Genomic DNA, 13,831 nt, shown 5'->3' with positions numbered 1-13,831 from the left:
CCAAGGCCTGTGAAAATGAGGGATCGTTTTCCAGGATGGGTTGTAGATCACTGATGATGCGTTGGAGAGGTTTTAGCTGGGGACTGTATGTGATGGCCGGTGGAGTTCTGTTGGTTTCTTTCTTGGGCTTGACTTGCAGTGGGAGGCTTCTGGGTACACGTCTGTCTCTGTTGATCTGATTAAATAAAGACTGTGAATGGCTAGCCGACTACAAAAGCAGTTTCTCCTCCCTTGGTGTTCACACCTCAACTGCTAGAAGAGGGCCTCATCCTCCCTGATTGAACTAACCTTGTTATCTCTAGCCTGACTCACTCCTGCTTGCATATTTATACCTGCCTCTGGAAATTTCCACTACATGCATCCGACGAAGTGGGTATTCACCCACGAAAGCTCATGCTCCAATACATCTGTTAGTCTATAAGGTGCCACAGGACTCTTTGCTAAATTTATAGTGCAATACAAAAATGCATTACCATGAGTCTTGCAATATTTTGTGTTTCTGTTAAAGCTCCCACATCTGGAGTCTTGTGTTTTTGTGATAATCTCAAGTTTCATAACGTAACATGACAAAATATATACAAATATTTTTTCCAACCAGCCCTACTTATTAATCTAAACTACCCTGCAACCATACAAGATATTTTAAAATTAAAAATGAACAAATTCCTTAATTTTTCTGATAGGCTATTGCACAGAAAAATACATTGTTGCAAGTGTCATAAGGATTTCAGTGTTTGTAAGTATTTTTACGTCAATGTAAAATCATGGGTTCTGTTTTGGAAGGCTAACTCCTCGAACCCTTACCCTGAGTTCAGTGAGTCCGTGTGAGTAAAAATTTCCCCACGTGGGCAGAATCAGTTGGAACCTGAGGAACTCACACTATATTTCTATGTATTTATTTAAAAAACACTTCACACACATAATCAAATATAGAGTTTATATTGTTAAACATTGGTGGAATTCCAGATTTATGCTATAGACACGTTATATTGCACATTTGGAATAAAACTGCCTGAATTAATTTGTGTTGGCTGCTCTTGGGATTGAGAAACAACTGAGAATAAGACCCTCTTCATAAGCAAATTATAAATTCAGATTTTAAAGGCCAAGAGAAACCATTTATCTAGTCTGACTTCTTGTCAATATAGGCCATAGAATTTCACCTCATGATACCTGCATCTAACACAGTAACCTCCAGTTGAGCCAAGGAAGGTCTTTTCAAAAGACATTTCATCTTGATTTAAAGACTCCAAGTGATGGAGATTTTTACTGAATCCCTTGTTTCAATTGTTAATTACCTGGTTTGTTAAAAATGTCATAGAAAAATACAGCTCCAATTGCTTATTTATATGCCAGATAATGAATGATTCAAAGAATGAACTGTTAAAAGTGTCTTACTTTGTTTGCTCATTTCAGCTTCCATCAGGTCTTCATCCACTTTCATTACATTTTAAAATAGGATTCATGAAACCTACCTAATTCAATCACTCAGATCAACAAAGAACAATAGCTTACTTGAAATGATCTGCTAATAGAAGGGAAATAGAATTATATTCAATATGTTCTGAGATACTTTGAGGCAAAGTCAAGAAATAAAAGGTTTTCTGATAGAAGGGTTCTTTTGTGTAAGATAACCTGTATTAGAAAACAGCACGTTTGCAAGTAAATACACATTTTAAACTTTATTACTAAAAGTGATGCTAACTCTTGGGTTGTGACTATTGGTACTTTTCTATTTTGCTACTAGGTAGGTGTGTTGGGCTTTTAGGAAAAGAGGTATAGATTTTTAGTTTTTTTTTTTTTTTTTAAATTGTATTAAAATATTGACTCTGAGAAGTAGCAGTAGCCCGTCAGCCACTGTTTGCCTTGTCTACTCCAATACAATGCCTATTCTTGCTTGCAATTCATCATCTACATCTTGCTCTATGGAAACATTTTCTATCCTGTCAGAAGTTTGTGGGAGGCCTGCCATTGTATACTCTACCACTTGTTCTTTGGTTCCCTGCTCTATTTAACTCAAACAGTCTTCTTGAATTGGCTCCTACATCAGTTATATTGTGATTTTTTTCCTGGTTATCTGGAATTATTTTCCTTTCACTTAAAAATCGCAGTTGTTGTTTCTATTAGAATCCTAATACAGGAACACTTTGAACCCATCCCGGATAATGACTGGTGGTTAATAGGCAACCACTCTTCTACCAACAGTGACGTCCCCAGTAGGATACCATTAGTTCCTGACATATTCACTGTCTACATCCAGGTGCTGGAAGGAACTGTGACATTCTATGGGCTCAATTGGTAGCAATAATGACACTCAGCTCTTCATTTTGTATCTCAAAACCGTCAAACTATCCCAATGTGGGGCCAGGATCAGCACATGGATGAGGAAGAATAGGTCTTAACCTCCATCTTTATTGGGTTTAGTTTAACATTTTGAAGAGCTCTCCACCACTATGCAATCTCCTACACTTGAGAACATCTGACCCCGATGTCAAAAAGGTAGTCAAGGAGTCCTACTAGACTCTTCAGTCTCACTTGGTTTTTACATAGCAATGGCCACAATGCCCCCTCATCCTTTCTATCATCTACAGTTAACATAGGGACTATCCTGAACAATGACTAATTGCGTTTGGACACACACACCTCTATTCTCACTCAAAATGTTAAAAAAATTGTGTTGGACAAATCCAGTTAAGTCATACTTAACAAATTACCTGGAATTGATAAAGAATGTGACATTTCCTTTCTTCAGCAGGACAGACTACAATTAGCATGTGATCGCAGTCTGCTGTTCACTCTATTGGCTACATATAAAACATTACATCATTTTCAGAAAATTCAGGTGGTTGGCCCTATGACAAGTGAAGGGACAAGGCACTCACCATCAGCTGGAGGTCCACCCTTCAGGAGCAATGGAACTGTGTAGCTTGATGATGAAACTCATGTGCAGAGAACACAGGGCTCTTGGCAGCTAACCTGAGATTATGGAATTCACTTCCACAGGGATTAAGAATGGCCATCTACCCACCGTTTTCTGGACTAAAGAGAAAACCCAATTTTTTGCATCTTGCTTTCCCACAAAGGAGCTCATAACCTATTAGCAACTGCACTCAGAGGAGAAAGCAATGATAACTTTGTACAGGAGGTATGAGAAATGAGGGGGAAACTATTGATTAGTTGAGGTAAGCCATCTTGGAGTTTTTTATTTTGCTCATAAATTGCTCACGTACCATCATGTTCTGCATGATAGAAGAACCTAAATAGAAAACTACATTTAAACAATAGACAATCTTGTTTTTGACTACAGTGAGAGTGTTATTTAAATCTGTAGAAAGAAAAAAAAGCAATAAAAAGTGACTTTTACTAAATGCATTTAGGTTTCACTTTTATCAGTTACTTTTCCAGAATTAAGAGTATCAATCACATGAGAGTTAGTAAGGAAAAAGATAATTCATTTACAACCTTAACTGAAAGTGCCCTAACCCTTCCTTTCTTCCCTCCCAACACCATATTTCTGAATGCACCCTCTTCAGCAGTGCCAAAAACACAGTGAAAAAAAAAATCCGTTGTTGTGAGATTTCTAACACAGTTTTGCAGACCCAAGAGGTTTGCACATCACCGAGTGTAACTCTGTTAAATGAAATAAACACATAAGCATTGCTCTTAGAAATCAAATACAAAATGGAACACTTATATTTGACCAGTCTAGACTGAAGGATGCACAGTAGTCTAAAATATAGGAATATCAATATTTGATGGTTACACTGACAATGTTAGTTTTGATATATACTTTGTCATACAGGAAATCTGCTCAGCAAGTGTTACCCAGACAGTCTTTATTTTATTAAACTCTAGCAAAGTGTAAAATTTCTTCTAACTTTCAGGTGACATCCAAAGAGATCCCTAAACTAATAGTCACAGCAAAGAAGCTATTTCCCCTATAGGTCTTTGATGGTTCAGACAGCTATTGCTTTTCAAAACCTCAGATGCCAGAAAAAGAGAAAAGCTGTTAGAGGTATTCCTTTATCTGCCTGGACTCCAATGAGTTTACACTAATTAAAACCCTTTTGATAAAGTATAGAACTCCAAAAACATCATTTTCTCACTGTTAATTAAAATGTTATGAAGTAGTTTTATGTTTTCAGATGTGAGAGAATACCACCCAGCAAATCCAAAGTGTGTCATTCTAAAGCAGTCTCTCCCTGCCTCCCTTTTTCCCCGTGACAAGCAATTGCAGGCAAAATTAAAGATGAATCTACTCTTATGATTGTTGTTCCCAGAGGGCCTAAGTTGTTCTACTTAGCTATAACTGCAACATCTTAAGGCAACATTTCTCAAATGAGGCCACCAGGAGATTTTTCTGCAGCCACAACAGACTCCTGGGCAGAGATCGGGGGCGGGGGGGGGGGGGGGAGGAGACAGGGCAAAGCAGCAGCCCCTCTCTGCAGCACCCAACTGTTGCTCCTAGCTGCCTTGGTGTTTGCTGGCACTGCCAGCAGGGGATCATCACCCTGTATTGTGCAGCCTCCAGGGGGTTCTGGGCAGCGCCTCTGCAGACACTTGAGGCCAACATGTGTGCTCAGCAGGCTTCAGAGCCTGGGCTTCAGCATGGAGCAGTGGGACTTGGGCTTGGAAAATTTGTCAGAGCAGCCACCAGCAAGGGTTGGTGGCTGTGCAATTAGGCCACCAAAAATTTTGTTCTGAGAACCTTTGTCCTAAGGGGAACTCCAGGAGGTATTTTGCCCAGGAGTTGCTGGGCATTCACAGATAGTATGCCTGTTACTGAACCATTTTTATAAGATGCAGCGTACCATCCTCCCTCTATGACTGTACAGCTTTACTGATTGGTGTGTAGATATGGAGACCCCTGGCTTCACCTTATCCATTTCTTGCGCTCTGTTCCCCCCACCACACACACACACACAAACACACCCAAGGGAAAGGAATTGTCTGGAAAAGGGAACCCCCAGGGAAGGGACTGCAATTCTAGTCAGCCCACCTGTATGTCAAGCAAAGGAGCATGTGTATTACTCCTTTTGCCTCTTCCCACACTGGGCACCTGTGTAAGAGGCAGGCAAGTCAGAATTTTGGTGGGAAACAGTCCTCTATGTCTAAATGATATAGGATATGTGTTTATTTCTCTTCTGTTTTCTTAGGGTGTTTTTCTGTGACGCCCCAAGCCTTGTCATAGGCATACTTGAATTCCACTGACCTCGATAGTGCATGTGGACATCCAAAGGCAGAATATAGCCCTTATATGGAACTACATACATAGTCTTAAGAGGAGGTACAGCATAATTATGCCCTCTGTACTGCTGTACTCACCACAATGCACATATACATATATGCCTGTGTGGTTATATAAGCCCTATGGAGACCTTGACTAATTCACTGTACATCTTAATGAAGCAAGGGTTACTGCGAAAAGCATTTGCTTAACCAAGCGTGCAAAGCTGATCTTTAAGTGAGGTAAGTCTCCTTTGCCTCCCTGCCTCTTTCCATTAACACCTATACATGCTGTGTATTAAGAAGAGGGGTTCCACACCCTCCCAGACAGTATATGCACCTGCACAATAAATGAGAAGTTCCAATCACCTTTCTTACAAAAAAAGTCAGTCTCCCTCAACACTACCCAGTAAAACACTGGTAACAATAGCACCAAGTAAACAGAGAAAAAGATCTTCTGCACTGCCTGGGTTCAGTTCTTCCTTCTTTCCTGCTCTCCTACAGAACATTGACTCAGAGCTTCCTACCCTTGACTCTCCCTTCTCCCAGGACTAGTCATAAGAGTGAGTCAGCCTGGCTCCTGAAATCCTTCTCAGTGCTCCTCCTGGGAGTAACCTTTATTCAGGACCTCCTAGAAGAGTGAGCAAGCAAGCCTTTTGAAGTACCCTTCTTTCACATGAGCTCTCAAAACCCTTTCTAATTAACCTATTATCCCTGCTGGACTGTGTGTAATAAATAAACAGGGCTATCTGCTCAATAGCCAATCAGAATCAGCTAGGAGGGTAGCAGATCTTTCACAGGTGAGGCTAGGCCCAACTCCCATTAAAAAAACCCAGCCTACTTGTGACACCCTTTAATCTGTAATCCATATTAGCTGCATTAGGTTGCTTTCAATTACTGGCCCAAATTCATGGTAAACCCAAAATCTATATTCTGGGCTGTGTTGTGCAATGGACCATAAGTAAAGAGGCAAATTCTGAGACAAGGAAAAAAACAAACAGCTCTGGCAGTGCAAGCAAGTGTATTGCTAACAAGAAGCAGGTGTACACTGCAGGAAAGAGTGACAATGTAATTGTGAGAGATAAGGGCACAGAGCTGTCATCCTAATATATTCATCCCATGGTGCACATCTGCATCTATTATATATTTCACTATTTCTTCAGAGATATTTAATCCAATGACTCTCCTAAAAAAACCTAATATGCACAATGTAACAGGGATTGTAAGTGGGGGAAAATATAGACAGTTGATGGAATGTAACACCTTTATCAAGTTCTGTCTCACTGGCTGTAGTCTGTCACCACTATCTTTGAAATGTGGTCATCCGCTCCTTCCTCTCTCTGCTACCATGTAAAGCTCACCTAACTATGAAGTGATGAAAAACTTCCCCCACCCTTTCTGCAAAGGAGTGAGGACTTGTCAACAATTTCAGTCTTAATTCAATTAGTCATTCTCTTTCTCAGTACCACAGTACTTTTTTCCAACAATGGATATTAATTTGAAAAAGTCTTCTCGCCATATGTGTGTGTGTGTGTGTATATATATATATATATATACACACACACACACACACACACTTTTTAAAGATAAATACAGTACTGTGTACTTTGTCTTACTTAAAGAACTTTAGTCTTTATGTTGCTTTATTTATATTACAATATTGCCTAGAGGTCCCAAGGAAGGTCAGGCCCACATTGTGTTAAAAGTTATAAAATAATGAGACAGTCTCTGCCCTGAACAACTTAAATTGTAAAGAGATAAAATGGTAGTATAAGAAACTGACCATTGTCACAGAGCAGATAAATGACAGAGCTGGGAATTAAACCCATAATTCCTGTGTACCATTCTTCTGCATTACTTGTCTTTTTTTTATTAACACCAACAATGTTCTCACATATGAACACTACATTTTATGAGGACAGTTCCTGTCCCAAGATACTTAGACCCAGATCCACAAAAATATGTGAAGCACCTAAACCCTGGAATTTAGGCACTGAAGTCTTGAGTTTAACTGTGAGGTCCAGTTGTGGTTGTAATGAAGCCAAAAACCTCCTGCTGAACCTGGTATGTACCTAAACTGGGTGCCTACATTTTCAGAGTAAAAGGTCCTAGGCACCTATGTTTCTGCCTCTAAGCATGCACACTGCTGCCTTCCTCTAGGCATATGGATGACTATCTCCTTCCTAAGCCCCCCAAACAATCCAAAAACTAGGTGGAAGATAGGTGGCTGTATGCCTAAGTCACATTTGGGGCCTTGTAGGTGTGCTCAAAAGTCACCTACTAGATTGGGTGCCATTAATTAATCTGGCTAGAGGAGGAGGCAGCCACCTTATAACTTTTAATCTAGTGATTAAAGCACTCACCAAGGATAGAGGAGACTCAGGTTCTCTCTCCTTCTGACAGACGGGGGACCTGAAGATTTGAACAAGCCTCTCCCATCCCTCAGGAGATCCAGGGAGCCCCTCATCAGAATATCCCCTCTCTCTTGTTGAAGCTGTTCCATTGTGGATAATAAATGAAAGAAAGATTAGAGTATGGGGATTGGACCCAGGGTCTCCCACCATCCCAGGGGGTATCCTAACCCCTGGACTAGAATAATTCTTTCCCTCCTATCTCTGGCCCAATGACTATATAAGTATTTGTCCACAATGGAACAGTCATCAGGCCAGAGAGTACACATGCGCCAGGGCCTAGGGAACGTTTTACAGAAGACAGACATTGAATGAATGTAGGTGCCAACTATGGAGGAGTTTTCTGGATTGCAGTGGTGCTGCAAACAGGGTCGTAGGTGGTAACTCTGGGGTTTAGGCACATAAGCTGCTCTGTGGATCACACTTTGTGCTTCTCAGTGTTGCAAAGCCTAAGTCCCTTTGTAGATCTCACTCTTAGAGCCTAGAGATCAGGTGGTGTGGTTTGTTTTTGATCCACTGCATTTTAAGTTACCTCTATGAAATCTGTGCTTATTAATTCACAAGAAGGCATCTTAAACAGAATGCTGTATAACATGAGAAACACTCAATTTCAGAATCCTTGGGGCATCATTTGGTGTCAAGACTTTCTTTTAAAGATTTCAAATATACAGTTTCATTTGGATCTGTAGCATTAAAACTAAACTCTCCTTAAGAGGTTATTTAGTCAAAAGTCTGAGGCCACTTGTACAAAGTGTCTCTTTCATTGTGACATGGCATAATATTTAGGATTTCCCTTCTACCTTACCTTTGTTGTCATGAAGATTCATGTTTAAAAGTGAGAGGGGAAAAAGAGAGATTGCTATGAGCAGTTGGATATGTAAGCACTGCAAATTGGTTGTGCTGCAGAATAGCGTTCCAACTGTTCCCATTATAACAGAGTTGGCTTACTCAGCAGTGAGCTTCTCAAGAGCCAATTGATTGTATGATGTCAGCTGGTGATGAATTAGGAAAAAAAAAACAGGTTTCTTTGTCCCAATAACTAATGACTTACTTTACAAAAGGTCTTGGCAGTCAAAGGGTTTCATAAAAATTCTATATTTCAAAGAGAACAGTTCTATATCACTTTAAGACCTATAGATGCCATGGTTTTCCCAAAAAGATGTTTTTTTCAGCTCATACTTCTAAACTCAAAACAGGTGTAAATAATTTATACCATTTTCTTTCCAACATTTCCAAGCAACAACAACAACAACAACAAAAACTGCATCATATCAAATCAGATGTTTTCATCCCTCAGTACTCCAGTGGCACCTAATGTTGCAAAACTTATTTCCCCAAGTTGCTGTTATGTGAATAATCTCATTCATTAAAAGGTTTTACTCATCTGAGTAACCTTGAGTTTTTGCCAAAGAATCTACCAAACAATCAGTGGGGCCAATATATGACTGAGGTGCTAAAGGAGCACTCAAGGAAGATAAGACCATTGCAGATGTAGGGATGCTTTACTATAAGGACTTCTGAACTTTTTTGGGAGTGTTCCAGTTGGGAAAATCCTGTGCACTGCAATCCAGCCTTAGAGACTACTACTCCCATGATGCTTTGGGGAAAGAGTGAGAGACTTCCTCTTTCAAAGAGAGCAGGCGGTGGGCTACATTTTGGGAAAAGAAGTGAGATTGCTGGTGTGGAGCTCTGTCCATACCAGGAGCTGCTGCGAGCCTGCAGGGGCTTTGATTGAGCAGGGAATCTCAGAGGCTGTTGGTGGCTTCACTAGAGCCAGGGCAGAGACTGTTGCTGTGCCTAGAGCTGACTGAGGTGGGCCTGCAGTGAAGGAACTGTGAGTAACTCCCACTCTTGTTTGGGAAAGTACTTGCAAGGGAAGGGGTGGGGCACAGCAGAGAGACTGAGTCTGAGGAGAGGTAGTGATCTTTGCACTGAACCAGGACCCAGAGCTGCTGACATTTGGTGGGGCTGGCTCCAATCATCAGAGGGGTTGTGCAACTTGTTGTCTTGGCTGGACTGATACATAGAACCAACAGAATGCTGTCTCCAGCCTCATATCTTCAAGCTTGCCCACGCAAGCAAGTGTCTAGGACTCTGAAATCCAGAGGAGTGTGTGCTCCGGGGTGGGGTGAATGGTGGCAGCGTAAATGCCAATTAGATACATTTCATTTATTACTGTATACTATATTTGTTAATTGATTTTATTCAACTGCCCCCTGTGCATTTAAATTAGTAATGACATTTAATCTTAATCTGTTATACCTTGTTTCTTTAAATTGTTAAAGGTATGTTAACTCTAATTTAAGTATATTGAATGTATATTATTTAAAATTGGTCTTTTTGAGTTACACCCATGCCACAGATTATATTATTATTTATTATTATTATTATTATTAATAATAATTATTAGAATAGCTTTATTACAGGAGGGTCCCAAAGCACGCCTTGAGTGTGTACAGGGGCCAGTCAGGTGGAGGCACCCCCAATTTTAAATTATTTTAGGAGTAAAGGGACTGCAGCAGAGGTCTGGATAAAGTATTCCCACCTATTCATCATCACCACTGGGATACTCAGGATCTCCTTTAATGTCAACATCAGCTGCCCAGGCACACAGGTGAGTGTTGCCTGTTCCCAAGTAACCCAAGGAGAAAAGGGGGGGTTACACAGAGAAGCTAAATTAATTCCTTGCATCAGTCTTCACTGCAGAGGATGTGAGGGAGATTCCCACACCTGAGCCATATTTTTTAGGTGACAAATCTGAGAAACTGTCCCAGAATGAGGTGTTGATAGAATGAGTTTTGGAACAGATTGATAAATTAAGCCGTAACAAGTCACCGTGACCAGGTGGTATTCACCCAAGAATTCTGAATTAACTTAAATATGAAATTGCATAACTACTAACTGTGGTATGTAACCTATCACTTAAGTCCGCTTCTGTACCAGATGCCTGGAGGATAGCTAATGTGATGCCAGTTTTTAAAAAGGCTCCAGAGGCCATCCTGGCAATTACAGGCCAGTTTGCCTAACTTCAGTACCAGGCAACTGAAACTATAGTAAAGAACAGAATTACCAGACACAGATGAACATGATATGTTGAGGAAAAGTCAATGTGGCTTTTGTAAAGGGAAATCACACCTCAATCTATTAGAATTCTTTGAAGTGGTCAAAGGATTATCCAGAGGATACAGTGCACTTAAATTTTCAAAAATCCTTTGACAAGGTCCTTCAACAAAGGCTCTTAAGCAAAGTAAGCAGTCATGGGATAAAAAGGAAGGTTCTCTCTTAACTGGTTAAGAGACAGGAAACACGGGGTAAGAATAAATGGTCAGTTGTCAGAATGGAAAGAGGTAAATAGCGGTGTCACCTGGGGTCTGTACTGGGATTAGTGCTATTCAACATATTCATAAGTGATCGGGAAAAAGGGGTAAACAAGTGAGGTGGCAAAGTTTGCAGATGATACAAAATTACTCAAGATAGTTAAATCCAAAGCAGACTTTGAGGAGTTACAAAGGGATGTCACAAGATTGTGTGACTAGGCAACAAAATAGCAGATTAAATTCAATGTTGATAAATGCAAAATAATGCACATTGGAAAACATAACCCCAACAATACATACAAAATGCTCATGAGTTGCCACTACTCTTGGGTAGAGATCTGTGTTTCTCTCCCTCCTGCCTGTGTTTTTTTTTTTTTTTCCCCCCTTCATGCTGCATAGTGCCCTGCCTATACTGTGATATCCCCCTAGCAAGCCAGACTGCCTAACGAGGGCAGTGTCTGTTTTCCTTTCTTTCCAGAGGTTGTGAACAAAGCGATTGCCTACAGTTATAAGTTATTACACAGCCCTTTATAAGCAAGAACATTTATTCTTAAGGTGAAATCATTACTGAGAAAACATTAAAAACAAGAAAAGAACCTGCACACATGCTAAAAAGTTTACCAGAGGTCAGACAACTCCAACCTTAGGCTCTGGTAGGTACCAGTCCTTCAAAACACTCAGCTGGATTTTCCACAAGGTTAGAAGTTCATAACTGTCCCAGATTCAGAACCAAACCACCATGAACAGTTCAGTCTTTCTTTTACACAACTTGGGCCTTTGATCTTAGCCTCACATAACAGGTGATCAGCAGACAATGGCCCACTCCTTAGGACATAGCTTCAAACGGCTGGAATTTTGCATTAATTGGAGGTGGAGAATTTGCATTCACCTTCCCCTAGATATTCACCAGGAAAACAACTTATACTTTTTTGTTCCAAAAGTCCATCCCTGTCTGGCACATTTGTCCAGTAGAGTCCTTTGAACCCCTATATCTGACATCTGGGACATCTCCCCTCCTTGAGAGGTTAGATACAATCCCAGCCCACAACACGAACTATTTGTTTATTACAACGGACCCCAAAGATATTTAAACTCAGTTCAATAAGGTCTCAAGTATATGGCAATTTCCTGCCATAACTGTGTCACATTGCTCTAGCAGTGCAAAACAGGAGGTCAGATCATCCTCACTGCAGCCAGTGACAAAGGTGGAATGTCAGAGATGTAAGTGGGTCAGGGGCATGGCCAGAATATCACTACGCTCCAGGAGTCTCTTGGTGTTAGACTAGCCTCATGATATAACTTGGAGCAGCCCTGACTCTTCTCCAAGTTGTGCTTTAGGGCCAAGCCTACCCCCTGCCGTATCCAGGTGATAGTGTGTTACCTTTTATGCCAGACACCTTTCCTGTTTCCAGCAGCCATAATAGTAATAGTCCCAGTGGCTCTCAGTACTACAATGATAAGTGGCACAGAATTTTGTATACATAAAGAAATCTGAAAGGGGTGGTGTGAGTTTAATGGATTTCTATTATATTGAACATGGTGGGGGGGGGGAGCATATAGGGTAGCCAGATGTATAACTCCCATTGAAAGTCAATAGAAATTGGAGGCCTCATTTTTCATTTTTGCCTTTGAAAATCCCCCACGTGGTCTGTCTATTTATAAATGGTTAATTTAAATAGTTTATAGGGAAGGTAGCAATCCTCTTCTTCATAAAAGAAAGAAAGGAATTTATAAGAGGTAATGTTAACATTAATAATGTCTAATTAGACATCTGATTAAAAATATAATCAGCTGTGTTAATTTATCATGGAAAGCCTAATAGAGTTCTATGTTGAGGCAAAATTAGTTCTATGGGCTTTTATAAATGTTCTTGTCTAAATTAAATATTCTTGTTATTCACAAAATTGAAAATAAAGTTACTGTGGTAGAAATCAGATTTTCAAATAAAGCTAATCATTGTATATCAGATTTCAGATATATATTTAAAAAGAATAATTTTCAAGAGTAGGGTTTTGTTTATTTTTGATCATTTAAATCTTTAGTCATTTTATTATTGAGTTTCTCTTATCAGATTTTATGCACACTTATAATAAATCATATAATGGGTTATTTTGATTAAATGCCTCAATCAAACCAAATTTGAGCATGTGAAGAACCCACCATACAGCAATTGGAGCCTATACACACTGGGTCAGATCCTCAGCTGCTGTAAGTTGGTGGTGGTCTACTGACCTCAGTGTGGCTATGCCACTTTATTCCCAGTGAGAAATTATCTCATTGTACAATCCCAATTTACCCTCATTACTAGGGCTTGACTTTGTTGGTAACTCAGAAGCTTTATGTTTTGTCATTGTTAATCTTCCTCCCCAGACTTGTTTGTTGCTAGAACTCCTCCGATCCAGCCTGTAATTCCCACCATTTTTGAGTCCTTGACTTCACTGTTTAAAAAAAAAAAAAATCCCCTTTAGTGTAACTGATGTGAAATATTTCTAGATAAATGTGATGAGGACAAGGCATTTTAGTTTTACCACAAGGTAAACTTGGGGCTTGTCTACACTGCCCCACAGTTCAGGCTATGATGATGTGAATAGCAGCGTGCACGAAAGTGCTGCACTGTAACTCCCCCATGTTGGCACTGCAGGTTTGAACTAAAAGGTTGCTAGTTCACATTCAGTGTAGTTCTCTTTAGATAGGGTTACATTAATGCGAACTGGGAACCTTTTAATTAGATCTTGCAGTGCCAACATGGAGTTACAGCCCAGCACTTTCGTGCACACTGTTATTCATACTCCAGTAGTCGGAACTGCAAGGCAGCATATACCCCTCACTTAAGTTCCCTTTAAAATCCCAGCATTAACTACATGAATTATTAGTGTC

The sequence above is a fragment of the Terrapene carolina genome, unplaced genomic scaffold, assembly GCF_002925995.2.
Source record: "Terrapene carolina triunguis isolate 2854851 unplaced genomic scaffold, T_m_triunguis-2.0 Scaffold210, whole genome shotgun sequence".
Lineage (NCBI taxonomy): Eukaryota > Metazoa > Chordata > Testudines > Emydidae > Terrapene > Terrapene triunguis.
This window is presented reverse-complemented; position numbering follows the sequence as displayed.